This window comes from Rhamphochromis longiceps, linkage group LG17 (genome assembly GCF_057381845.1).
Source record: "Rhamphochromis longiceps isolate RC_006_pf linkage group LG17, R_longiceps_female_GT1.1, whole genome shotgun sequence".
In the NCBI taxonomy this organism is placed as follows: Eukaryota; Metazoa; Chordata; class Actinopteri; order Cichliformes; family Cichlidae; genus Rhamphochromis; species Rhamphochromis longiceps.
This window is the reverse complement of record NC_140573.1, coordinates 40,217,193-40,243,001: the sequence shown is the minus strand read 5'-3', so window position 1 is coordinate 40,243,001 and position 25,809 is coordinate 40,217,193. Positions and strand designations below refer to the sequence as shown.

The window sequence follows — 25,809 nt, the reverse complement described above, 5'->3', positions numbered from 1 at the left end:
CTATAAATACCTTGGAGTACACATTGACAATAAACTGGACTGGGCTAAAAACACCACAGCACTTTACAGGAAGGGCCAGAGTCGTCTCTATTTTTTGAGGCGACTGAGGTCCTTCAACATCTGCCAGAAAATGCTCAGGATCTTCTATGAGTCTGTTGTGGCCAGTGCGATCCTCTATGCTGTTGCATGCTGGGGGAGCAGGCTGAGGATCGCAGATGCCAACAGACTTAATAAACTGATCCGTAAGGCCAGCAATGTTGTGGGGATGGAGCTGGACTCCCTCAAGGTGGTGTCGGAGAGGCGGATGCTGTCCAAGATAAAGACAATGTTGGATAACACCTCCCACCCACTCCATGACATGCTGGTCAGTCACAGGAGCTCGTTCAGTGAGAGACTGAGATTACCGAAAAGCACCACTGAACGACACAGGAAATCATTCCTGCCTGTGGCCATCTCCCTGTACAACACATCCACTTAACACACTGGTTATTGCTACAACTACACATGTTTCTTTTCCAACTATTTATTTATGAGTGACTTATGTATGTATGTATGTATATATATGTATATATTGTACTATTCTTAGTTAGTGTATTGTCTGTCTTGTCTTAATGTTGGTTTAAAATGGAGCACTGTAACAAAAAATAATTTCCCCCAGGGATCAATAAAGTATTCTGATTCTGATTCTGATTCTGAAAAGAAATGTAAAAATGTATCCGCTTTTGATTTACGGCCTGAAAATGGTCTAAAAAGCACAGCAGTGAAAACATCCAAGGACTTGGATGTTACGCCAGTGATAAAGTCAAAGGTCAAATACATATTTTCTTTTTCAGTAGTCTGCTTAATGTTCCATGACCTTTTACACAGTCACTGTAACATAACAATCACATACTGTATCATCACCAAATACAGCTGCTATGCTTCTGGCAGCAGCATTTATGATTTATGAGAAAAATATTTAGCTCTTTAACATCTGAAATGTATTCTTGTCTAGTTCTACGGATCTACTGAGTGTCATTATTGAAATCTGTCAACACAAACAACAACTCTGACATATATTTTCTTGCTTTTTTATGTAAATTCCTGATATAATATATAAGAGTAAGATCGGGGAATGTCCAAAAGGCTTGAAAAAGAACAGAACTGCACTTTGAACTCTCCCTTTTTATATATACAGTAAGACAGACGTGTGGTAAACGCCACACTGAGACACAACTCAAAGCAGACAGCTATTTCCATTGCAACTGTCTTGGATGTATACATCCAGTGTCCAGATCCGTCTTGTAAAATAACGCCCTGGCTCCTACTGAACCTAAAGCTGCTCAGTTTAGGAAGGATGAGGAGGAGACAGAAGAATGTGTGGGCTTATTACACAAAACTGCAACGTTTTGGGAAGCTGGAGGGAAGACCACAGCTCAATGGAATGGGCTTGGACAAACCCGACAGACCGCAAACACACTCTTTCTCATAGTTTACGCAACTGCAATGGATGAAATATCAACACATTACTTCAAACGTGGTTTAAACGCCCTTGATCAATTTGCTGATATGATTGTAAACGGGATGCAGTCTGAAGAGGGACTTTTCCAGTTTCATGAGCACTTTTCCCACTCTTGCGTGAAATAGCTCTCAGGCAGCAACGCCTAGTTAGACGAGAGGTCTGAAGGTCGTTTACAGCGGCTGTAATAGAGAATAACATTATTTGAATTTTTCAATTTATAAAAAAACTCAGAAACATACAATTCTATTCAAAGCCAAGTTTTCAATATTCAAAAAGCCTTCGTGCATTTTCCATTTTCACAAATGCATCTAGATAAGTACTGTGTGCACTGTGCTTATCGATGTGAATAGCTGCAGGTGAAGCTTAAATAAACACTAAATGAAGATGCTGAGGGCACGGGCACCAGGCCAGATCATACCCTGAAATGTAAGATCAGGCCTGCCAGGAGGAAGGATACGCCCAAACAGCTGCTATCATTTGATCCAGGGCCTCCCTGGCAGTCATGTGACTGCACACCCTAATGCTGCTGTCAACTCGTTTCGAGGCTTGAACGGACACGGAGCTGCTCGAGGCTGTGACCGCCGCTTCTGCTGACAGGTTTTGACAGTGCAGGCCTGTCTGACACACTGCCAAGATAAAGTGTACTCTAACTGACGCCATTATCACTTTACAAGTGCCAGAATAAAGGAGGGAGGCAAGGCTGCAGAATGAGGTTCTCTTTCTAATGTCCAAGTACTTAACTTAACTAGGTATGAAGCATTACGTAAGGGAGGAGGAATAAATATGCAAACTGGAAAGATGTAGATGTAAAAAGTCAAATGTAACACAGCAATACAGTATATAAAAGCCTATATCTGTGCCTTAGAGTCATGGACTGAAATGTAACTATGGTAACAAGGTTTAAGTCATCATCCTCCTCATTTTCATGAAATCAAATCTTGCTTTTGCCTCTTTTTTTTTAATAAATAGTTGTGAAATCCATCAATATCGCACAGATTTCAAACTGCCTTCAAAGCATAGGCTGCATATAAAAGATGGATGGTGCCTCCAGGACTGAAAAGTAAAAGTGCTTCTAAACCTGTGTTACTTCCAGTCACCTCGTCTAGCCATAAAAAGTCCAAGGAGCTCGGAAGGAAAGAAACTGGACTTCTTCAGGTTTACATCTAAAAGATAAATATAATGTCTCACTTCATTTATGAGTCGTGTGACCCAGTGTTTTGAATTTTCCCTGTATTCCGATATTCATTGTTTATGTTTAAGTTCATTTAGTCATCTTAAGCTCCAAGGTTGCTCAGTTTTAGTTCTTTGTGTATTCGATGCCTTTGTGTCATCACTCCTCTGTTCAAGTCTCCCTTGTTGGTTCGTGTGTCTTTAACCTGTCATGTGTCATGTCTGCATCCCATTATGTTCCTGTTTTACTTTGAAAGTCTTGTTTCTATGTTCTATGCTTAGTGTTACTGATGATGTCATTCTAGTCAGCTGTTTTCCCCATGTGTTTCCACTTCCCCCGATCGCTTCCTGTGTGTATTTAGTCTGTGTTTTCTTTCAGTCTTTGTTTGCATGTCTAGCGACATCATGTCTCAGAGTTCTTCGTACTGATCAGGTTCATGTTCGGTTTATTTCATAGTTCCATAGTCACACGTACCTGTCCGGTTTCATGTCCATGTCTCTGGTTTCCCAGGTTAGTTTCAGGTTAGGGTTGGCCCTGTTCGCTCTTGCTTTGTTTTTGTGTTCACAAACGGCTCGCCTTTTGTTTAGAACTCAGTTCCATCTCCTACCGTGTCTGCATTTGGGTCCTACTATTCACTCAAACACACAATCAGCTCCCACTGACCGTGACATAAACAACTTTCCTTATAGGCTTAAAGTTTATTTGGATAATTTCAAGTCTTATCAGATACGAGATGTTTTTCTTCTTTTTTTTTTAATTTGGTTACATTCAGAGCAAAACAGATGACAAAATACTAAAACAGTTCATGCTCTGGGGTACGGTTACATCAAGACTGATGTGTTTACGGGTGCAGGAAAGAAATTTAGTTTTTAAGCTTTTTTTTGCAGCACTCGCTAAAACAGGCTTTCAGATTAAAATACACCTTACTCTATCCAAGCTAGGTAGCATTTCATTGTCACTCCTCCCATCTAAACATGCTCATATCCTGCGATGGCAATGGTCATCTTCTATATACAGTCTATGATTGACACCCACATTAAATCCTGCTGATTACAAACCCCATTTGGGAACCTGCGACTATCAAGATCAGTTAATATCAGAGCTTTATTGTGTGATTTCGAAGCACCTTATTGTGTAAAGCCATGTCACCACTTTAGTTTTGTGCAAAAGCGTTGCATATCCCTAAATTACACAACAGCACATCTGAGACCATAACCTAACTGAAAAGTGTTCGCACTACACTGAGCTGGAATGAATTTCTTGTGTTGTTTAAATTCCACTTATGCTTCTATCTGGCCAAGGATCTTTCTGCTTGTCTTGCAAATCTACTGCTGCACAACTCAACACCTCCACATCCTTCAACAAGATTCAACAAGTTTTTCTATTGCATAATTTGTCCTAACTCTCTTAATTAGCAGAAACGGAGCTGACATCTAAATCAGACCTGTGTTTTCTCGTTGTTTTAAAGACTGTGGGAAGTAGGAGAGCAGTCAGGAGTTCCAAACTTGTACAGCGGTTACATGTGTGCGTCACATGACAAATGATAAGATGCCTGAGGTTCAACAAGTGTCTGAGAAGAGCCCAGCAGTAGCAGTAGAGTGTGGGTGTCTATTTATCTTCTGTTCAGGGTGGAAAGGGCTGCAGCCACCCACTCTGTCTGGACACATTGCTTCCAGTCATTCCCATTTGCATGGCGATGACGGCAGACTTGTCAAGAAGAGAAGACCACATCCTGTGCTTCCCAACAAACTGACGAGGCCTCGCTATTATCTCCTTGTTTCTTCACTGACCACAAAAACAGCTCAGCTGAAATTACAATATCAGCTAGACAAAGATTAAGACTGATCGCCAAAACTATCAAATTTAGACATCCAGGAACTATTTGAAGAGTCATTTGTGACACCAAGGATGTCACTGTGTGTCATCTGTAGGGATAACATGACAGTGTGAAAGACGGTCTCAATATTTTACATTTCAAATCTTGCATTACATGCTTCTGGCAGGTTGGTGCAAAATACTTGGATTTCAACTTAAAAAGAAAAACGTGTGCTGAATTTACACAAAGTCCATGCTAGTGGCTGACCCGGTTTATAATATTTAAACTTCCTCTAGTTCTGCATTAACACCTTGATAAAATTAGATGTCAGTGGGGCTCCTGTGCTGCTGTGTTCAGGTCCAACAACTGCTAAAGCTACACTAAAACTGCTAATAAATGCAGAACAGCAGAAACTCTTCCTGAAATGTCTGTAACAAGGAAAGAAGAAGTCTCACTGGATAGAGCTTGCTTCCCCGTTTTGTTTAGAACTGTTTTAATTCGTCAAATCAGAGATCCAGCAAGGCCGGAAACACTCTCACAGATTCTTGTCTATGTTGACATGCCAGCGTCACACAGTTGCTGCAGATTTGTCTCCTGGAATCTCCTGTTTCAGCACATCTGAAAGGTTCTTAATTGGTTAGAGTACAGTGAACTCATTGTCCTGTTCAAGCTGTTTCAAATGATTTGATCTTATGGCATGGTGTGTTATCCTGCTGAAAGCAGCCATTAGAACATGTGTGTTCATAAAGAGATGATAAAGGGTCAGGAACAGTCCTTGGGCATGCTGTGGTGTTTAAATGATACTTAGTTGGTGCTATGGGGGCCGAAAGTGAGCCAAGAAAGCATCCACTCCACAACACCACCAGCCTGAAGTGTTGCTATAAGCAAGGATGGATCTGTGATGGATATGTGTTCATGATGTTTGAGCCAAATTGTCGTGAGTGACAGGTGTGGCACCTGATGCGGTCTTCTGCTGCAGAAGTCCACCTGCTTCAAGGTTCCACATGTTGTGCCATCAAAGATGCTTCTGCATACCTTTACAGCAACAGTAGGTCAAACTAACTTAGCTGTGCCATAGCTTCCCTACACTTAAAACCTAACACAGCATTTAAATCCATATATACTCTTTATTTTCAGTTTTGGTCTCCCCTCTGGCTTCTTGCTATCAAAGCTATTGTGCAGCGTTTCATTAGCAAAGCGGCTGAGCAGGATAAAAGCTCTGTGAGCAAGCGAGGTCAACGACTGTCAGTTAGCTTGCTCACTAACAGGACTAGAAGTCATATTTGTGAGCTTAAGTCATGTCTGTTTTGTCGTGTTTAAAGTCTCTAAATAAAACACATTTAATGACACTTGGGTTTAAATTTTAAAAGGTTTGGAAAGCAGAAATGAAATTCTTTGCAAAGCACTGTCTCATTTCTATTGAGAGCTGGAGTTAAAACTTTAAATGTTTTCTGAAGATTTCATCTATAAAAAGGAGCGACTGGTTTAAACTGTGGCGGTAAGCTTTTCTTCAGACATGAGGGAGTCTATTTTATGGGAAAAGTCTTTACTTGACAGTGATTGATATTTTTAAGGAGAGAGTATGACAAAACAAGTTTCCATCTTCGAAAAGAAAAAACCTCGGTGGCCGTCAGCGTCTCGGAGCTGTCCGATGTGGAAATGTTGGTCTGAAACTTCAGCTTCACCGTTCAGCCTTTTGTTCCCAGCAGTCTGTAAAAGGCATCCAGTGTGGTAAAGATGTTAAGAAGTCACATGCTAAAAAAGCTAATTATACGGTGGGTGATTTTACCAGTCTAGGTCCTTCTTTGGGAACACACAGGCTCCCCTCGAGTTACAGTAAAAGTGGCAGACGATCGGAGGTGGCACATGGTAGAAATACTTCAGGGAAACCCATCCGCCAACCTCACCGGCCCCTCCGCATAGCTGTATGCAAAGCTTGTGTGAGTCAGCCGGGACTGTTCCTCAGGTTGGTGTCTGAGGTGAATCATGCCTTCCTAACTTCAAAACAAATCCATGTGACATGTTGAACGCTTCCATCTGTGACTGGAGGGCAGGTCTGTATCCAGTGGAAACATATTCATTCGTCCCAGCGAATTGACAAATTCGAACTGGCAAATCAATCTCAGGATTAATCAGAAATAAATGTCGGCAAGTTTTCAGCTTTCAGAATCAACACAACACAAAAAGATGCTGAAAAGCCTTATAAAATCATTTCATCCATTGCTAATGCCAAAACTATTTATTATAGCAGCAGCAAGTCAACTTCTATATTCAACCAACCCACCAACAGTTGTCTTCTGCGCCACAGTGAATTACTCGCGGTCTGTCAGTATGACACACAAACACACACAGACACACACAACACGATGAAAACCTTGCAGAGAAGGGTTCAGTTGCTCGAGTTGCAGCGGGAGTTAAACCTCTCACTAGGGGCTCGTGCATTATAAAGGAAAACACATGGTGCATCCATCTTGCATTTATGATGTCTTAATTTTTATTATGGCCACTCAAAGCTGCCACATCAAGGAGAAGACATGAGGCATGATGGTTTAGGCAGACGACGAGAGCAGGGGGGACCCCGACCCAGAATCCTTTTCAAGAGTCTGACCGCAGCGAGACCAAAGACAGTTCGCCCACATCAAAACTCTGCCTGGGGACTAAGTGAGCCTCAAGAGGCCAGTAACGTTTATCACGCAGGTCCCTGCTAAGTTACTGACTGAATTCATACACCTGACAGGAGTGGAACCCTTTGAAACTGCTCCGTGTTTTAACTGAAAGCAGGAGGGTAAATTTGATTTGGAGCAATATTAAGTGGATAGGTGGCCAGTGCAAATAAACATTTATTAGACCAGAACCCTGCAGGGATGACATAAGGTGCTTTAAACGACGATGGTGGGTACAAGTCTGGTAAGACCAGGGGTTGAATCCAAATGCATACAATTTAGAGAATCAAGGGTTATTTATATTATGGCTACAGGTGAACCAACGTTTTACAGTTATAAAGAGCAGCATCTAATAACTGAATTAGAGCTCGTACTCAGTTTGAGTGATGAGCTTTATTGTCACTTTAAGATATTTTGTTTTTGCCCTCTGAAAGAAGTTGTACTTGATCTTTGTTTAGTTAACATTTTTCAATAAGTCGTGTCTCTACTTTAAAACTCTTTTGTTTGTAAGTAGAGATAAATGGTTCAGCACACCGTGTTAGGGTTAATTTACTTAAGAGGTGCTAGGACACAGAATTTTGTTACCACTGTAAACAGCCTCTTTGCTAAGTTAAGCTAACCTACAGGTTTTAGCTACATATTTAAAGTGGATAGACAGAAAATTACTAAAATATTAAACTGTTCATATCTGATGTTCAAAATAATGTCAACAGGTCCTTATCTGGTATCATTTCTTAGTAAAACTGTCCCTGTTTGTTACAATTACTTTTTACAACGAGGACTTTCAAAGTTAAAGTCCTAATTTGTATCTAAGACCTCCTAAAATTTGTTTCAAGTACTTGGAACAGCAGTCAGCCATTTTCCTCACTCAGACCATAAACCTTCAGAACAAATTTTACACATGCCCCCAAACCAAGAGTGACATAATCATGACACATGCAGTAGTTCCAGGATCCATCACTAGAGCAGACTTCAAAAAGTTGTCATAGCAACTTCCTGGACAAACATCCGCCCAAAACTGTGGCAGATGTCCATTGTGTTAAAGTGTGTACAGTAAAAGCCATTTAATGCAGTGTGGTAATTATTGTTGTGGAATTTAAACTCATCTGGCTTCCATTAGGGTCTGTCCTGGTGTATTTCCATGAGGGAGGCAGCTGTCTGGAAAACAATCCCGAGGATAGAAGTTTCCGGGGTGGATGCTTCCAAGCACTAAAGTGCTGATGGAGTAGTGATGGAAATGGCCGGTGGTGTCTTCTGGTGGTCAAGCCACCTGCTTTGTCATCATAGGCAAGTGTTTAAGGACAGGAAGAATGTTTGCTGTTGGGCTCTTTCTCAAGATAAAGGCCTTCAACTCCATGCAAAAGTTATGAAATGTTTAGAGCTGACAGAGTAGTCCTTTAGATAAAAAGGTATAGGAAACCACAAAAACTAAGAATTAATGCACTCATTTGTTTCAAATTACTTTACATTTACGAAACCAGTAAACCTGAATCTAAAAAGTTACTTTTACACTGAAAGGCAAAGAAGTTCATTTCTGTCCGTGAAAATCACGCTGGATATCTAAACTGATTTGAACTGGATCTATGAAAGGATGCCACATCATTTGATGGAAAAGAAAAGGATCAACCTACAGTGGGCTGAATTCAAAGACACCCCGGGAATTAGAAACGCGGGACACTAGTCCAATTTGCTAAAATGTCATTGCAGTAACTCAAAATAGTGAGCAGTAGTTTTTATTGCCCCCATGTGCTGGTGTGCATGTTTCTTGGGATGGGATGACAGATAGTGTCCTGAGAGATTTCCCCCCAGATCTGGAACAGGGAATCACCGGTAGATGGTTCTTATATCGCACTTTTGTACTCTAAATGAGCACTTGCCTCATACACCCATTTACACAAGCACTTTGTTTTATGCAAGTGCTTTCTAGCTAAAATCCACACACAATTATACTCCAATGGACGTATGAGAGCAACTGGGGGTTAGTATCTTGCTCAAGGATATTTGGCATCCAATTAGTAGCTGACCTGCTCTACCAACTGAGCTAAAGTCACCCCAAAGTACAACTTAGGTACAACCTGGTGGTGATGGATGGAGCAAAACATAATTTCTCAGAAACTTTTAGAAACTTATAAATGGTGAAAGGTATTTTAGAAAAGAAAAAGGGGAAAACCAAACAAAATCTAACTCTTGTTTGGAGTGTGTCCTTTAAAACCTCTTCTTTTGGATGGCTCAGTCTTTCTGTGGTTAGTCATGAACCATACCCTGCTGAGACCAGAGGGTGTGTGTTTTGTTGTTCATAGCTGTACAAACCAGAGCAGGAGGCAAGTCATCCTACATGACTGGAATCCCCCCCTAATCCAGACCGGAGACTCTACACAAACATTTATGCACAGCATGGAAACACAGTCACATTATGCAAGTATTTTTTCTAGCTGTTAAGATATTCACAAAGGTGTTTAGATAGCTTGCAATAACAGTGTTTTGATTAAACTGGCAGAGAGGATCTCTACCCGTTATCTTAGTCATCTCACAAACACTCAACCTTCTGGTGCGTTTGCTCATCTCGGATCTACCACGGTTGTTCATTACATTTGACGCAGGTTCATTTCAATACTTCTATCAGATTATGTAAGATTAGAAGGTTAGGGTATGATACACAAAATTATATTTCCTCACTGCATAGTTAAAATCTGACCTAAATGTGAATGTGTATTTAAAAACAACATTCAAGGAAGAATGATCATGTTATTGCTCACAGTTTTCATCATTTGTAGACATCGAGTTTGTGATAAACTGTTGCATGTAGATTAAAGGCGTTACAAAGGACAAAAGACTCTGTATTGAAAAGTTACCCAATAACTTTTTTTGTGGTTTGTGGCTAATGAAACGGATATTCAGCTTCCTTACAAAATTAAAAAAACAAAAAACTGACTCCCCTCCGTGAATCGCTACCTTATCGTAGTGGAGGGGTTTGTGTGTCTCAGGGATCCCAGGGGCTATGGAGCTTTTGCCCCCTGGTAGGGTCTCCCATGGCAAGTTGGTCCTGGGTGAGGGACCAGACAACGAGCGATTCAGATGACCCTTATGAGAATATCACCGAGGGAACAGTTTACCCTGTCCGGGATAGGGTTACCGGGGCCCCGCCCTGGAGCCAGGCCCGGGGAGGTTGCCCAAGGGCGAGCGTCTGGTGGCCGGGCCTTAGTACATGGGGGTCGGCTAGGCACAGCCCGAAAAGGGGACATGGGCCCATCCTCCTGCAGGCAACCACCCGCAGGAGGCGCAGTAGAGGTCGGGTGCACTGTGTGCCGGGCAGCAGCCAGGAGCAGAGGCCCTGGCGGGCTACCAAGACTGGCTGGGAGGAGGCCCTGGGGCAGACCCAGGACATGCTGGAGAGATTATATCTCTGGGCTGGCCTGGGAACGCCTTGGTGTTCTCCCGGACAAGCTAGAGGAGGTGGCTGGGGAGAGGGAGGTCTGGGCCTCTGCTTAACCTGTTGCCCCCGCGACCCAAGCCCGGATAAGCGGAAGATGGATGGATGGACAAAAACTGTTTGGCGATTTCCCGGATTTTTTCTTTACTTTTCAAATCTGGAAACAAACAACAACAAAAAACCCACCAACAAAACATATCTGAATTCCTGGGCTAACTTACTGCTAAGCAAAAACTTTTGAGGGCAAAAAAGCTGAAAAGCTAAATGACATGAAACTAAATGGTGTGAGAGTGTTTGCCCTCTTCCTGATTTCCTATTTTTTTGCATGTTTGTCACAGTTAAATGTTTCAGATCATCGAACAAATTTAAATATTAGACAAAGATAACACAAGTAAACACAAAATGCAGTATCTAAATGAAAGTGTTTATTATTAAGGGGGAAAAAAATCCAAACCTAGAAGGGCCCTGTGTGAAAAATTGATTGACCCCTAAACCTAATAACTGGTTGAGCCACCCTTCGCAGCAACAACTGCAATCAAGAGTTTTTTGATAACTGGCAGTGAGTCTTTTACATCACTATTCTTTGCAGAATTGTTGTAATTGAGACACATTGGAGGGTTTTTGAGCATGAACTGCCTTTTAAAGGTCACGCCACAGCACAGGGGTGGGCAACTCCAGGGCTCGAGGGTCGGTGTCCTGCAAGTTTTAGCTATTACCCTGGGTCAACACACCACAATCACATGATTAGTTCATTACCTCTGGAGAACTTCGCGACATGTTGAGGTCATTTAGCCATTTAAATCAGCTGTGTTGGCTCAAGGACACATCTAAAACCTGCAGGACACCAGCCCTCGATGCCTGGAGTTAACCACCCCTGCCACAGCATCTAGATCGGCCACTCCAAAGTCTTTATTTAGTTTTTCTTAAGCCATTGAGAGGTGGACCTGCCAGTGTGTGTTTTGGATCATTGTCCCGCTGCACAACCCAAGAGCTCTTGGAGTAATTTTGGTCGGTTGGTTGCTCCTGGGAAGCTTCACCACTGTTCCAAGTTTTCTTGATTTGTAGATAATGGTTCGGTGTGGTTCAATGGAGTCCCAAAGCCTTGGGCCTTAAGCCTTTCCAGACTGACTGATGCCAGTAACTTTGTTTCTCAGTGGTTTCTTTAGATCATGGTATGATATGGGCTCAACAGCGCTGCCAATAATCAGACCTGATTGTGTTTAGTGAAACTGAACTCAGCTTTCCAAAAAATGTGGTCAATCACAACTAATTTAGGATTTAAGAAGATGGGCAATTACTTTTTCACACAGGACCGGGAAGGTTTGGATTACTTTTCTCCCTTAAATCCCTGAAATTATCGTTTAAAAACTGCATTTTGTATTTACTCGGGTTATCTTTGTCTAATGTTAAAATTTGTTTGATGATCTGAAACATGCAAGTGTGACAAATATGCAAAAAAATAGGAAATCAGGAAGGGGGCAAACACTTTTCACACCACTGTAGTTGATTATCATCAAAAGTATTCTGGTTCAAATCCAAATTTGCACTTATTATTCCTGAACGCTTTCTATGACTGAAATGTATTTAGGAGACTTCAACAGCTTGATTGCTTTCAAATGTAGATCAATTCCAGCTCATTTATCAGCACTGCTGCAGTGTTTTGCAGAGTACCGCCCTTTCCCGCTGCTTGCACAGCTGGTATGAATACAGATTAGCTTTGCCACATCCAGCTGTTCCAAACCATCTTCCTCCTTGATCTTCTCCTTCTCTCCTCCCTGTGTACCATGTCTTAATTAAAAACAGTAGCAGTGCTGACATTTGGGCCGAGCCCTGGTATGCACGCTGCACATGGCTGCCTTCCCTCCTCCACTGTCCAAAGAGTTGCTTATTCCTCCTGTCAAACACCCCTAACTTTAACATTTAAATGTGTACAAATGGATCAGTTCTACACAAAAATGGACTTTTCAACGAGGGAATGATGGGAGAAGCTACCCATTGAGGCCATTAGCTGTTTTTATGTACCACGCTGTTAACATGGGAGTATATAGACCATAGACTTTACATAAAAAATGGACAAAGCCACCGTGAAATTACCCATTGGTTTTGGCTTCGCCATGTTGGTTTTTTATAGCCAGAAGTAGAAGTAGCAGAATGAGAGGGAGCTAAATTGTCAGCTAACGCTGGCAAGCTCGGTAAGCAGATTACATCTGGAAGCTGCACAGGTATTATCGACAGTCACATTAATAAAATCCCTGAGACAGAAGACTAATAAAAGCCTAGAACTTATTCAGTGAAACTGAACTATGATCTCAGATGGTTTGTGCCACAAAGTAAGACATATTATTTGAAAATGAAAATGCTCCAACTGCACAAACACAGTGAACATGTCTAGTTCAGTTACTCCAGTTAGCTGAGGGGAGGTCTAGCAGACACCGACTGGCTACAGCTGCCTATGACAGGACACCTGTCAATCAAATCACACCATGCAGGCTTTCTCACTTTATTACTGATGTCCTAATAACCTCTACAGATGAATGGGATCACGTGAAGCTTGAATTTGTAATTCTCATAGAAATGACAACTAATAAAAGGGTCGTGAGCCTGCCTATGCATAGGCCCCAGATTTGTCTCTCGGGTCTAGACCGGAGTTGTCGGGGGTGAAGTAAATTGAATACATTTATGTTTGACAAGTTTAAGTTCCCACTCTGCCTTTTGCTCCGTTTGAATAAACACTTGATCCCAGCATTGAGGGATTTAATTCATGCCTTGGCGAGCTGTAATTTTCTTCACAAAGTTGCACGAAACTGTAGCAAACCATGAAGTTAAAGCCCAGTGTAAACACGGTTAAAGAAACACTCGATGCAGACTCTTGACATCTGCTTTACGTCCCAAATATCATAAACGAAACTGCATATTTAAAACATCCAGCTCTCCTTTGTTTTAATGTATTTTCTGTGGGAACAGGAAATTGGAGCGGGATATAGTGCAGGAAGGAATTATTCAAAGAGAGACTGCAAGGACGTTTTCTTGGAAAAATCACGTGGTCCGAGATGAGTAGAGGCAGCTGAGCGGCTTTCACGGACAGTACCAACTGCCAGCAGTGTGTCACTGTGACCTTTGAACTCTCGAAGTGTGCGGAGACACGGGCAGGGGAAAATACATTTGACGTCACAAGAGAACATTTTGTATTTGTGCGCTGTCGCGTTACTCACAGGTGCAGGTTTGGATCGGCGATTGTTTTTGCTAGCATCACTGAGCTGAAAGGTTTGACTGAATGATTCCATTCACTCCATGCATCATAACGCACCGAGGCCAAATCTGCACACAGCCACTTCATTTCTGCTCCATCTTTTCCGAGACCTAATACTGCCGGAGCCCCTGGAAACTGGGAAAGAAGCATCGCTTTTCCTTTAGAGTGAAAGGAATGTGGCACAGTGTTGATGGCTTTTGCAGGACTGGCTCACCCAGGACCCGTCTGTCCTTTTTCTTCAGGAGCAGGAATGTAGGTTAGTGAATTGATTATCGCTAATAAGGCCTGTCCAGGTCCCTATTAAAGCACAACCGCAGAGGAGCTGGACCTAAATAGCTGCACTCAAGTGGAGTCTGGACATGTACTTAACACTGAGTTTCAAACAAATCTCTGTTTATTTAAAATGAATAGACTGGACTGCAGTAGTGGCTGTGTCCTGTTATTAAAATATATTGGCTAACCATCTGTAATGTCAACCACGTGTGAGATCGCTCAGATATTACAAGGAACTCATTGAGAGCAGTTTTTGTCAGTCAGTGTTTTCAAAGATGGGACCAACAGGCATTTAAAGAGTTTTGGCCAAGCCTACGCTCTTTGTGCTAGAGGTACACCTTCTGTCTGATGTAAATGTTGCCATCAGTGAGTGTAAGCGCGGCTCTATGTGTGTGTTCACATACCAGCCAATTTGCTGTGGTGACTATACTACAAACCAGCAACACATACTTATTCCAAATGGACTAGAAAGTAGTCAGCTTAAGCCTTGCAACATCATTGTGGATGTGATGGCGCTACAGCACTATTTTAAAATATTTATCATTTCTGTTAAGCAACTATTAGTTTGTGGCAAAAAGCAATCTTCAATTCTGAAAATGTAGCCAGTACAGAAGTGCCCGTACAGCATTTCCTTTACTGTCCACACGAGGCCGGCTCTAAAAGCAAGCTCATCCCTTTTTATATCGTGGTACAAGGTGGACCAGGACGAGCATTGACAGAGCCCTACAAAATGACCTCCAGCAGGCCACTGGTGTGAATGTGTCCGACCAAACAATCGTCCTCTGGTTGGGCCTGTGCTCACTGCCCAGCACCATAGCATAGAGCACCAGAATTGGCAGCACTGTGCTTTTCACAAATGAAAGCAGGTTCACGCTGAGCACATGTGACAGATGTGAAAGGGTCTAGAGCAGCTGTGGACGATCTTATGCTGCCTGTAACGTCGTCAGGACTGGTTTAGTGGTCAGTGATGGTCTGGAGAGCATATCGATGGAGGAACACAAGGGTGAATGACAATGCCCGGTTTCATGTGGTGATAGTATGTACGCAGCTCCTGGAGGATGAAGGAGTCGATACCAATGTCTGACTCCCGCATGCACCAAACCTAAATCCAATAGTACACCTCAGAAACATCATGGTTCAGTCTAACGCTGCCAGGTTTTACCTCAGACTGGCCAGGAGCTCAGTGATGCCCTGGTCCAGATCAGGGAGGAGAGCTTAGGAGACCTTTTTGAGTTTCATTTTTTCACTTTTTGAATTAAGCTCTCTGTAGATAGATCATTTTCATTCCAGTGAAATGATGTGTCATCCTTTGGTGCCTAATACATTACTCAGTCCAAAATAAATATCCAGCATTCTTTTGTCCCATTGAGATGTGACAGTTTTTCAAACTAATGCTTTAACTTGTTTAAGCAGTGTATATATTACAATGTGCCAGAGAACATTAAAAGCTGAAGCTTCAGATGATTTTCTGCTGCTTAATTATGCTAATGACAAATTCACTCACACGTTGATTTGGCCTCTTGTTATGCGACAACATTTAGGAGAGACAGGAGGCCTGAATTAGTAAGAAACGGATACGTTTGAGTTACAGACCAGGTAAGACTAAACAGAGCAGATTCAGGGTAACATGACCTCCTGATACTGCTTGAAAAAAGCAGCAATCCACAGCAATGATAAACTGTGGAATTTTCCACTTCCCACCAAGTCCATGAAATTAAACTGTTCTATAAATATTATCTCGTCCACAAGGTTACATGATTCTTAAAACAGTAACTCATCAACTGTCTCAGTTTCCTGTTCTGTTAAACATTATGGAAAATTTCAAACGCCTGAATTACATACAGTATGCTTAGACAGATGGAAAAAAGTGGCAGGGGAATCCTGATACTGTGATGTCATGTTTCTAAGTTTAACCCTGCCTGAGCACCCTCCGCCCTCCCAGTGTGTGATGTCAGCATCCTGCGAACCCCATAGACACCCTTAACCTCTGACCTGACGATGAGTCACTTGACCATCTTCCCTAAATTAACTTTCCCTCTCCCCCTCCCACATGCACCTTCCCACTGTTGTTCGTGTTTCTGGGAAAAGCTGGTTTTTTTGGTTGTTGTTTTTTTACAGTTTCTGATCAGAAGAAACCATTTACCAGATGAACTCTGTTTGAAGCAGTTAATAAAGAACACCGTGATACTTGCTAAAGAATGCCACACTTGTGTAAAGGAAAGCAACATGACTAAACACACGTACCTGTTTGGGCTTCTTACTCAAATAAGTAAATGATTCTCAGAAATGCAGGTTATTTTTGTCTGCTCTCCCAGAAATCAACTGAAATTAAAACAGGTGACCAATAATGTAAATACTGGTTTCCTTGGGTGTTTCTTCTTAAATTTTTACTAGTGACCAGGAGAGTGGTGCACTTTATTCAGCTCAGATATGTTGACTACAAGCTTAACCTTATCACGAAGGTTCCTGTTGCTAGTCAGCTACGTGTCAGTAGCTGGCAATGGGGCATTTGGATCTTACTAACAGTTTTGAGCTAACTAATGAGCACTAAGGAGAGCAGAATGCAGACCAAATTTTCTATAATCTGAAAAATAACTTGGAAACCCCCCCTAACTATCACTTCAAGGTAATAGTGTTATACTTGTAGTAGTGCTGTCAATGTTAAGTCGTTAATTACTGCGTTAGCTAAACGCGTTAACGTAGTCATCACGATTAACGCACTCAACCCGTGTGGAGCGCAGAATGGACAAACTTCGGACAAACTGCCCAAAATGCGTTGACAGAGACATTCCAGCGACTTTGAGACAGTGTACGCTCCAGATTAGTACATTTTTAATTGCATTAGTAGTGATGACGGCGTTAACACGTCTGAGCTGCATTAACGCCTAATAACCCCTCACACGAACTAATCTGCGTTAAGTCAACTGACAATTTTGACGCGTTAATATGTTAATGTTGACAGCACTAATTTATAGACTACTTGGGGACAGCAATCATGCTAACATTGTCATGGTCCGGGTGTGTTCCAGTGTGTCTCCCTCCGAGCCGGCATCTCCACCCCTGGGAGGGGCCTCAGTGTTCTGCTGATTGCTCACACCTGTGGGTAATTTAGACGGGGACTCATACGGCCAGCGCACTCAACCTCTCTTCGCCAGATTCTCAGCTAACCCTAGTTAGTGCAGGCCACCACCGTGATTTTGCACTCGCTTTGTGAATTACCTTGTCTCATCGTGTGGTTCTCTCATAGCCACACCAAGCTGCCAAACACTAATCTCTGCCGAAGAGCTCCAACCCGGACGCTGGACCACCTGACAGTCCCACAGGTTGTTCACCCGAACCACCTGCCTGCCTCCCTGCCTCCACGCCAGGAATCTCGGACCACACACCCGGACCACTCACCCCTCCACGTCACCACCGACCACCCGCGGCAAGTACGCAGTACGAAGGAAGATTCAGAACGAACAGCTTGTCCATATTTCTCCTGAACCATACCTGAACGTCTGTACTCTTTTTACAGTAACTCTGACCCTTTCCCTGGACCCAGTGTGACTCTCCCTCCAGCCCAATCCCCGGAACTGCTGTTTCCACTGACCAAGACCAGGGCCCGTATCCCTAAAGATTCTGAGAATCCTCTCAGAGTGCTCCTAACTTAACCTAAAAATTCCTTGCCAGGAGTTTTAGCTTAGAAGTGATTCTAGAACATTTTCAGTGAACTCTGAGCAAGGAATGGATGGAAAATCCTATCTTAGTGAGGAGGTGTGGTTGACCCCGTTGCTAGGTATGAGTCATTTCAAAAGCCGTGATTGGTTGATCCTACAAGTTTGATGGAAATGAGCTTTTGGTGATAATGAGCAAAGGATGTACCCTCAAATCAATAAACATAATTATACACTCTAATCTTATGCTGACTGTAATTGTAAATAATATTTCACATTCAAGAAAATATCTGGAAAATGAATAGTAAGCTGTAGGGGTTATAGCCATTAGAATCTAAAATATGTGAAAACTTAAACTCATTACACCCTGTTCAAATAATGATTCGTGTCTTATTTGCTCATATTAATATCCTAGCTGGCATATTTTGTACTTTCACTCCCATATGGACCCCGTTGAAAACAAGATGGCCTATCTCAAGAGGCTGTCCTTAATGAAGTAGAAATCACAACGTTACAAGTCCAGTGTGGTCTTAACGAGGGTAACACGGCTCAGCTTTTAGCAATGTCTGTGATTGCAGACCCAAGTCATCACTGCTGCATTGTTGCATTTTCCCGGATGCCAAATACCTCGGGGTTGTGATTACTTTCGTCTCCGGTGTAATAGCGTTGTGGCGTCGAGTTGGTGAAGTAATTGCATCTCTAAGGAGATCCACCACAAACATGATTCCTGCACGATCCAATCTGTAGCATCTCAATAATTCCCTGTCATCCAGTGTTTGCAGGACATCTCTCCTGCCTCTTCTGTTGGCCATTTTGTGCAGCTGCTAAGGGGAACTCCTAAGCCACTAAAAGTCCTCTTCCCTGCTCTTAGCAGATCTCGCCTTAGGAGCCCTTTTAAGCGCTAGGAATCTTGAGGAATAGCTTTTATATTAACTGGGATTGTCATGTCACTTTTAGGGGAAATTCTAAGAAAACGTCATGACTCTGAGAATTTTCTTAGAATTTGGCCGCTAGGAGCCACTTTTTGCACAAAGATTCTTTAGGGATACGGGCCCAGATTGCTTACTTAGCCCAGGCTGCTTAAGACCCCTTTGATTCAGTTGTGGCATTTCGCACTTGTTAACCTCACTTTCCAGTTTATGAACACTTACTGAGTAAATAAACGTCGTCTCTAAAACTACTTACGTGCTTGTTCGGCGTCCAGCATTTGAGTCCTTTCACTTTTGAGGCGGCCTCGGCCGTGACAAACACTTACACTTACACCTGGGTCATCTAAACGACATCGATCGAAATGACATCGTACTTTAAAACAGATCACGCCATTTTATTAAACTTCCTTAAAATACATTTGCAGAGTAAAGTCAAGGACGTTTTTGCTCATAGGAAATGTTAATATGAATGTTACTCTATTGCACTGTACAGTGACGCAGTCAAAACACTTGTGAATAGAAACAGAATTTAAGATAAAATTATACAAAAGTGGAAAACTTTTTCTTGTTGTAGGACGTTGCTAGGAGTTGCTGGGCCATGAAAACTTATGCTACGAAGTTTTCGGTGCAACGTTTTCGTGCTGATTTTAATCCCAGAGGACGTTTGGAACTCTGCAGTTGCTGAGTTAGCAAAGAGTTGGTGGGTACGCTTTACCACACAGAGACGCCGCTCTGTAAGATTTTGTGGTTGAGTTTCTAAACTGTGTAGTTCTTTCAGTGATGGCGTCCTACCATGCTTAAATTCACTGAGCACTGTTTTGGGGTGGCTGTGGCTCAGGACAAAGACCTGTACCTGCTGCTCAGTTCATCAACACCAAAGCAGCTTAAACTGATTAACAACGCCTCCAAAACTTAACTGACCAGATCAATATCCTGAAAGTTTAACTGAGTTGATGATAAACTCTGATTAAAGTGTTCCTTTCATTTTTTTGAGGAGTGTAATAACATTATGAGCCACATTATTGCCAGTTAAGTCAAATTTAAAAAAAATCTTTTAACATTTTTTTAAATGTACATAACAGATTTTTGGGTTTTTTGGGTTTTTCTTCTCCTGTTCTCAGCACTGAATCCGGCTTCGGCATTCTCTCAACCTTAAGGAATTTGTCAAAGCTATTTCCATGCTGTCATATGCGCATGTTTATGGTTAGGCCTGGTGTCTCATTGTCTCATGCCGTAATACAACATAGTCATTTTGTGGGGTTTCCTGACCGCACACACACCAAATATGTACAGTACAGTACAGCAGGGGAGCCTGCGTCTGAGCAGCGAGTGCTGCGGTTGCATTTGGCCTGCCTGAGTAGGAAGTTACTGACCGTTCATCATATTTTATTGTAGGGGGAGTCCCATTGTGAGCAGGATCATGGGTCAGGGCCATGTTTGTGTTTCTTCTTCTGATGTCTTAACTACACATCAAATGACAGACATGCTGGAGTTGGTAACCAGTGAGCATCTGCTCAAATATTCAGTGAAGATAACATGCTGAGTAGCTCAACATCAGGCCGTCATGTCATTTTGTAAAATTCAGCTGCAACAGTGGGGAGGTGAACAGCCACCAAGATCAAACTTGTACAGACTGGTTTCAGATAGCAAGCCCTGAGCTCATTTCCAACTATTCAAACTCTATTGTTCAGATAAAAGCAACAGTGATAGCTAAGGTTATCTAGTAACGTCATTCCATACCAGAGAAACAATGACATCACTTGTGTCCTTACAGCCATTTATTGGTTTGCTCTACTTTCCTAGACACAGAGACAGAATAACTGGCTTGCACTTCCTTTATTTGGAACAATATCAGGCAAGCAAGGTCACAGTCTAAGTCCACTACTCCTTTATGTTCAGCAAAGAGGCCTGCATTCGATTTCTTTCATTTTCAGGAGTGCTAAATGATAAAAAAGGGCAGATCACCAACCTGCATTTTGCCTTTTTTTAAAAAAACAAACAAACAGTTTATTAATGCAGATAAAGACTAACAGCTAAATATTTATTACGTTGCTTCATTTTTGTTTGCCAGCTCTACAGCACAAAGTGTTTTAGCATCTTTCAGCATCTTTCAGGTTTTACTGTGGGGAAGGGGGTAAAAGTTGATAAAGTGTAATATCCTAGTGTTTTGTGTTGTGATATTGTATCCACACGGTGAGCCAAAATGTCAATATTTTATTAAATAAATATAAATATTCTGGTAATACTACTAATACTAAGATTATCAGAAGATTGCATGTAATTGCCAACTTGACCCCACTGACCCCACTCAATCACAGACAGGGAAAGACAGCAGACTGACTCCATCTTATGGCAACATTTAGGGCAGGTTTTAGTGACAGTGTTGTTATGCTGAGGTGAGATGTCTTTATCTTACTGGATAAGACAGCGACAGCTGCCAATGTTACATTTGAGGACATAATTTGCAGTTTAAAAAATGTGGTAAATCATAATATGTGTTATTGTACTATTCCCCATATTGCAAAATGTTCCAATAATATCATATTGTGAGTGAAGTATTGTGATAAAGTTGTATTGTGGTGTGTTTGGTGACTCCTATGTCTACAGTACTGCCCTGTTTTAGCTTTTGTGTGTTGGTGTCACCAGCCCATCGCAACACTGCTGTACGTTAATTAACAAATTAAGGTGTTAATTAACAAAGTTAGCAGGTCACTTTTTAGAAGTGATGGACCCTGAGAAGTGGATGCAAGGAACGTCTTTCTTTTCCACCCCAAGGTAGCAGGGAAAAAAAATCTCAGTACTGAGAGTGCCATCCACCTTCAAGCCATGATCTTGGAGCAGAATGAACTGTGATGGATCAAATGCATCATTAGAGCAACAACACTCTAATGTTGTGGCTACACTGAACACCTGAATCTAGCATGTGCATTGAACTTGCTAGTACCAGCTAGCACAGATTTCAGCATTGTACTGCCTGCATACTACATCCAAACCTTTGGTCAATGGAAAATTAGGACTCAAATGTGAGAAGTTAATCAAAGAGTGTTATGGAAGAGCGTACTCTGCTGTGTTAATATGCCCTGAGAAAAAAAGAAAGCTTTGAAAATGTGTCTCTCTCCAGACTGACAGACAAGACAGATCCAGGAAATCGTGGATTTTTCTCCTTGGCACATAATGAAAGCCGTGTTGCTCACGAGACAGCCCAGTTACTAATCTTTGTATGTGGGATAACAAAAGAGTTAAAGATTACAGAGGAACTGGCAGCAACGCACTCAGTCAAAGGTACAGGAAGTTCACAGACTTAACAGCATGCCTAGTTAGGCTGGGGACAAAACAGGAATGCTGATTAAATAGTGACAAAATATCACCACTTTGACTATGCCTGTTTCATTCATATCATCACTTAAGTGTAACATCCATCCTCATCAGTAGCAGTTTCTAAAAAGATCGAATTAGAATTCAGCAGAATTGAGTTTAGCTTCTTCATGGAACTCTCCCAGTTTACAACAGTCCCAGTTTACCATGTGGCCCCTTGAGAAAAGTAACCACTGACCCCTGAGCTGGAGGTTGCTTAGTAACTTAAACCTGTAGTTGTTAACACACTCCTGTTACACAGTTTTGCAACAGTGTAGCAACTCTTAAACCTGAAAACACCACAGAATACAGAAGAAAAGCTCACCAAACTTGCTCTGCCTGTGAATCAGACAGCTCCACATCAAACGCGCGCTGCAGGTGTAACCACTATAAATATGCATTCCATACAATCCGTGGCACATCTGACCCAGGAGCAGTCATCAAAGGCTTACATGTTTGGTGAACCTGAAGCATAACCCTGTACAGAACTAAGCAAATCAATCCTCGAAATTTTTAGTACAGAAAACAGAAACTGTGAGATAGGAGGAATAACGTGCATCTGGCCTCAAACTGGCAACCTTTGGATGACTTTTCCTTTATGCCTACAAGCCAAACAATACTTTTACTTTATAGTGTCAATGCTGACTTGAAAATAGAAACATTAAATGCCTGTGATAAAGCATCTGCTTGTACCAACTGCACTGGTTTGGGTAAACTGTGTGAAATAACTTCCAGTCCCTTCCTAATAACCACACTCCACCTGCGGTTCAGTTTACCACCCAGTGGAGTTTCACTGGACAACAGGTGTTTCCTTTGTGTCCACGCAGCCACCCAGCGAGTTGGAGAAAGATCCTCCGCCAAACCGCAAGATCCCAAATCCTCCTGCGAAATACGGCCAGTGCGCCTGCTGTGTCACAACTTTCACTGCCGGTCCTCCTTACAGTGTCGAGCTGCAGAGCAGAGATCATCCTGTGTGTCCCATTTAAGTGGAATGGCATGTAAGCCGAACACCAGGGCCGGGTGAGTGAGGGCTGGATACTGTCCCTCGGCGACCGTCTCTCCCAGCGGTGCTATCTTTTCAAGTTCCAACTCTTCCTGTGCCTCTCTAGAGGCCTGTCAGTCGGATGAAAGGTATTTCCTCTGAGTCACCACTATGTTCTCTTTTGTCAACCATGGCTTAAAGACCTCCGGTATACAAAGCTGTTGTCTGCTCCCCCGGCGAACGGCCAGCCTCACAACAAACCTTTTTCTATAATTGGACTTTTTCAGATGAAATGCACTATGCTCTGCATTATTCTTACAGGATGCTGGCCTACTTTTAGCAGCATGATTTCCAGAGGGTGTTGAGGGTTTTTTTTCCCTTCAGTTGCATGGATCAAGTCACAGTGACAGACTGTGAGAGACACACATAACCAGAATATTCTGGAGGCCATCGTCTGTTTTATCTTGTCCCATTTCTGACAGTAAAGTTAAAGTAGAACACGATGCTTGCATAGCATGGGCCTATCATTTTTAATAGTGCACCTACAATCTTCAAACATAAACTTATTGTTGAACTCGAGCATCCCCACCGCATCTGTCTTACTCTCTCGACTATCCAGCGAGAGCGTCTCAAGCCAAAAAGACACATTGAACCCACACACATATGGTGAACAGCTCTCTCTATTCAGCTGCTCACTCCAAAAAGGAAAATTTACCTTCACATGCTCTGCGCTACACATAATAAATCACTTTTTTGATGCTTGCTACATTCCGAGAAATATTTTGCAGTGAAGTGTTGCGCTTTTCATTTTCGAGCCGCCTTCCGTCGGCCACCCTCGTAAACATTCACTCTGCAACTTCCTACATTTTCAAGAATTCCTGTTGACAGAAACCAAAGGACAAAGTTTGCATGTTGCTTTCTGCCCAGATTAGAGTGAGAGAAACAGACCCAAAAGGAAGAGGAGGGCGGGGCTCATTCAAGTTCATTTATAGCTTCTTATCATACGTACATCTGCAGACGACTCTGCAAGGACAAAACAAAGAAGGGACAATCAATCCCAGAATGACGTCACGGTGCCCGACAGGAGTCCAAAGTCATTGTATGGGCTCAGTGAGCACTGTGTGCCACGACTTAAATGGTCATGACAACGTGCGAGTGTGTTCACCGCACACCACCGCCAACCGGTCACTGCAGATGGCCCCGCCCCTCCCTGAGCCTGGCTCTGCTGGATGTTTCTTTCTGTTAAAAGGAGTTTTTCCTTCCCACTGTCACCATGTAAGTGCTCATGAGGGAGTTCTTGATGGATGGGGTTTTCTCTGTATTATTTACAATATAAAGCACTTTTAGGTGACTCCTGTTGTGATTTAGCACTACATAAATAAAACTGAATTTAATTCAGTTGAATAGACTCTCACAGTTCTGTATTTCATATTAAATTCGATGACTTGTATATTTTTATTCTTTCATTGAGTGTAAAGAGACAATAGCACTTAGTATATTTTTATCTATAAAGCCCTACTGAAAAAGCTCCCTTCTTATTGGTGGAAATTTTCAACAGTTGCAAACACCTGTTGTGATTTGTGCTCTTCTAGTCCAGATGCCATAATTTCAAGCACTTAGGACACAGGTGTCGAACTCCAGGCCTTGAGGGCCGGTGTCCTGTAGGTTTTAGGTGTGTCCTTGATCCAACACAGCTGATTTAAATGGCTAAATGACCTCCTCAACATGTCTTGAATTCTAGAGAAGCCTGGTAATGAATGACTCATTTAGTTCAGGTGTGTTGACCCAGGTTGAAATCTAAAACCTGCAGGACACCGGCCCTTGAGGCCTGGAGTTCCTGACTTAGGACTACCATTTCCTGGATGACAGAGAACCTACAAACTCGAGGGACTTGAGAAGAAGAAAAAGAAAGAAAAGAAAATGGTCAGTCCTCAGCCTCTCATAGTATGGCACAACTGGCTCTGAGCTGACAATCACTTCTGACAACTTTAAGGACAATTTATATTTTAAAGCAGTCTATGCCAATAATCACCATATTAGGTTTGTGCATTATTTGGCCCTGATTCATGTTGTTATCTTATACAATATGTTAGAGATGCAGAGCTGTTCCACTGCTATGAAGTCATATGTCATTTGGCCCAAGTGAATCACTCCTTTCTGCAGCCGGCCTTAACTTCCTGCTAGTCTGGACCTTCCCGTTTTCATCGCCAAAGCCACAAATGACACATGCAGATTCACTGCTTCAGTAGGGGATGCCAATAAATTTGGCTTGGATTTGAGGTCTGAGACTGAACTAACAGTACTAACAGCATGGGCATTTTCTGTGCTTGAATACAATTACGCAGCTGACGTGTTTTCAATAATGTGTACTGGAAATGTAGCTGCTGTTGACCATCGGATGAGGCTGTACCTCTGATAACACACTGTGAAAATGAATTTCCGCAGATGGTTAATGTCCTGCTGGCTGAAATGTGTTGACGCGTTACACCTGAATGTACCGCTGAACAAACACTGACTTCTTTTGATGAGTTCTTGATGCGAGTCATGGGTGAGGGATAAAACAGAAAGTCCTGAGGTGCCTGTGCAGTATTTCAGCCTGTTAGTATTTCTGAGTGTGACACATTAACAAAAGCATCCATTAAGTGGCCTTTAAATGACTGAATTTTCTCAAAGTTGGCATATGCTTTTCCAAGAACAAGCAATCTCTCTGCAGTAAAATCAATGGATGCTGCCAACAACTTCTCAACTTTTTGATCTACATGATGTCAAAAAGATGGGATGTCC

At 42.3% G+C, this 25,809-nt stretch overlaps 1 protein-coding gene and 1 long non-coding RNA gene across 4 annotated transcripts in view; one reads left to right on the top strand and one right to left on the bottom strand.

Annotated features, from left to right (window-relative positions):
- syn3 (synapsin III) overlaps nucleotides 1-25,809 on the bottom strand; it is a 135,511-nt gene that overhangs the window by 23,687 nt on the left and 86,015 nt on the right. The gene's annotated exons all lie outside the window — the stretch shown is intronic.
- LOC146650211 (uncharacterized) lies at nucleotides 13,791-18,807 on the top strand. Of its 2 annotated transcripts, XR_014908247.1 has the most exons (4): nucleotides 13,791-14,087; nucleotides 17,134-17,276; nucleotides 17,352-17,535; nucleotides 17,622-18,807. It is a non-coding gene; the product is annotated as an uncharacterized LOC146650211 (long non-coding RNA). The 2 variants fall into 2 exon arrangements; XR_014908246.1 differs by having other exon boundaries at nucleotides 17,134-17,535.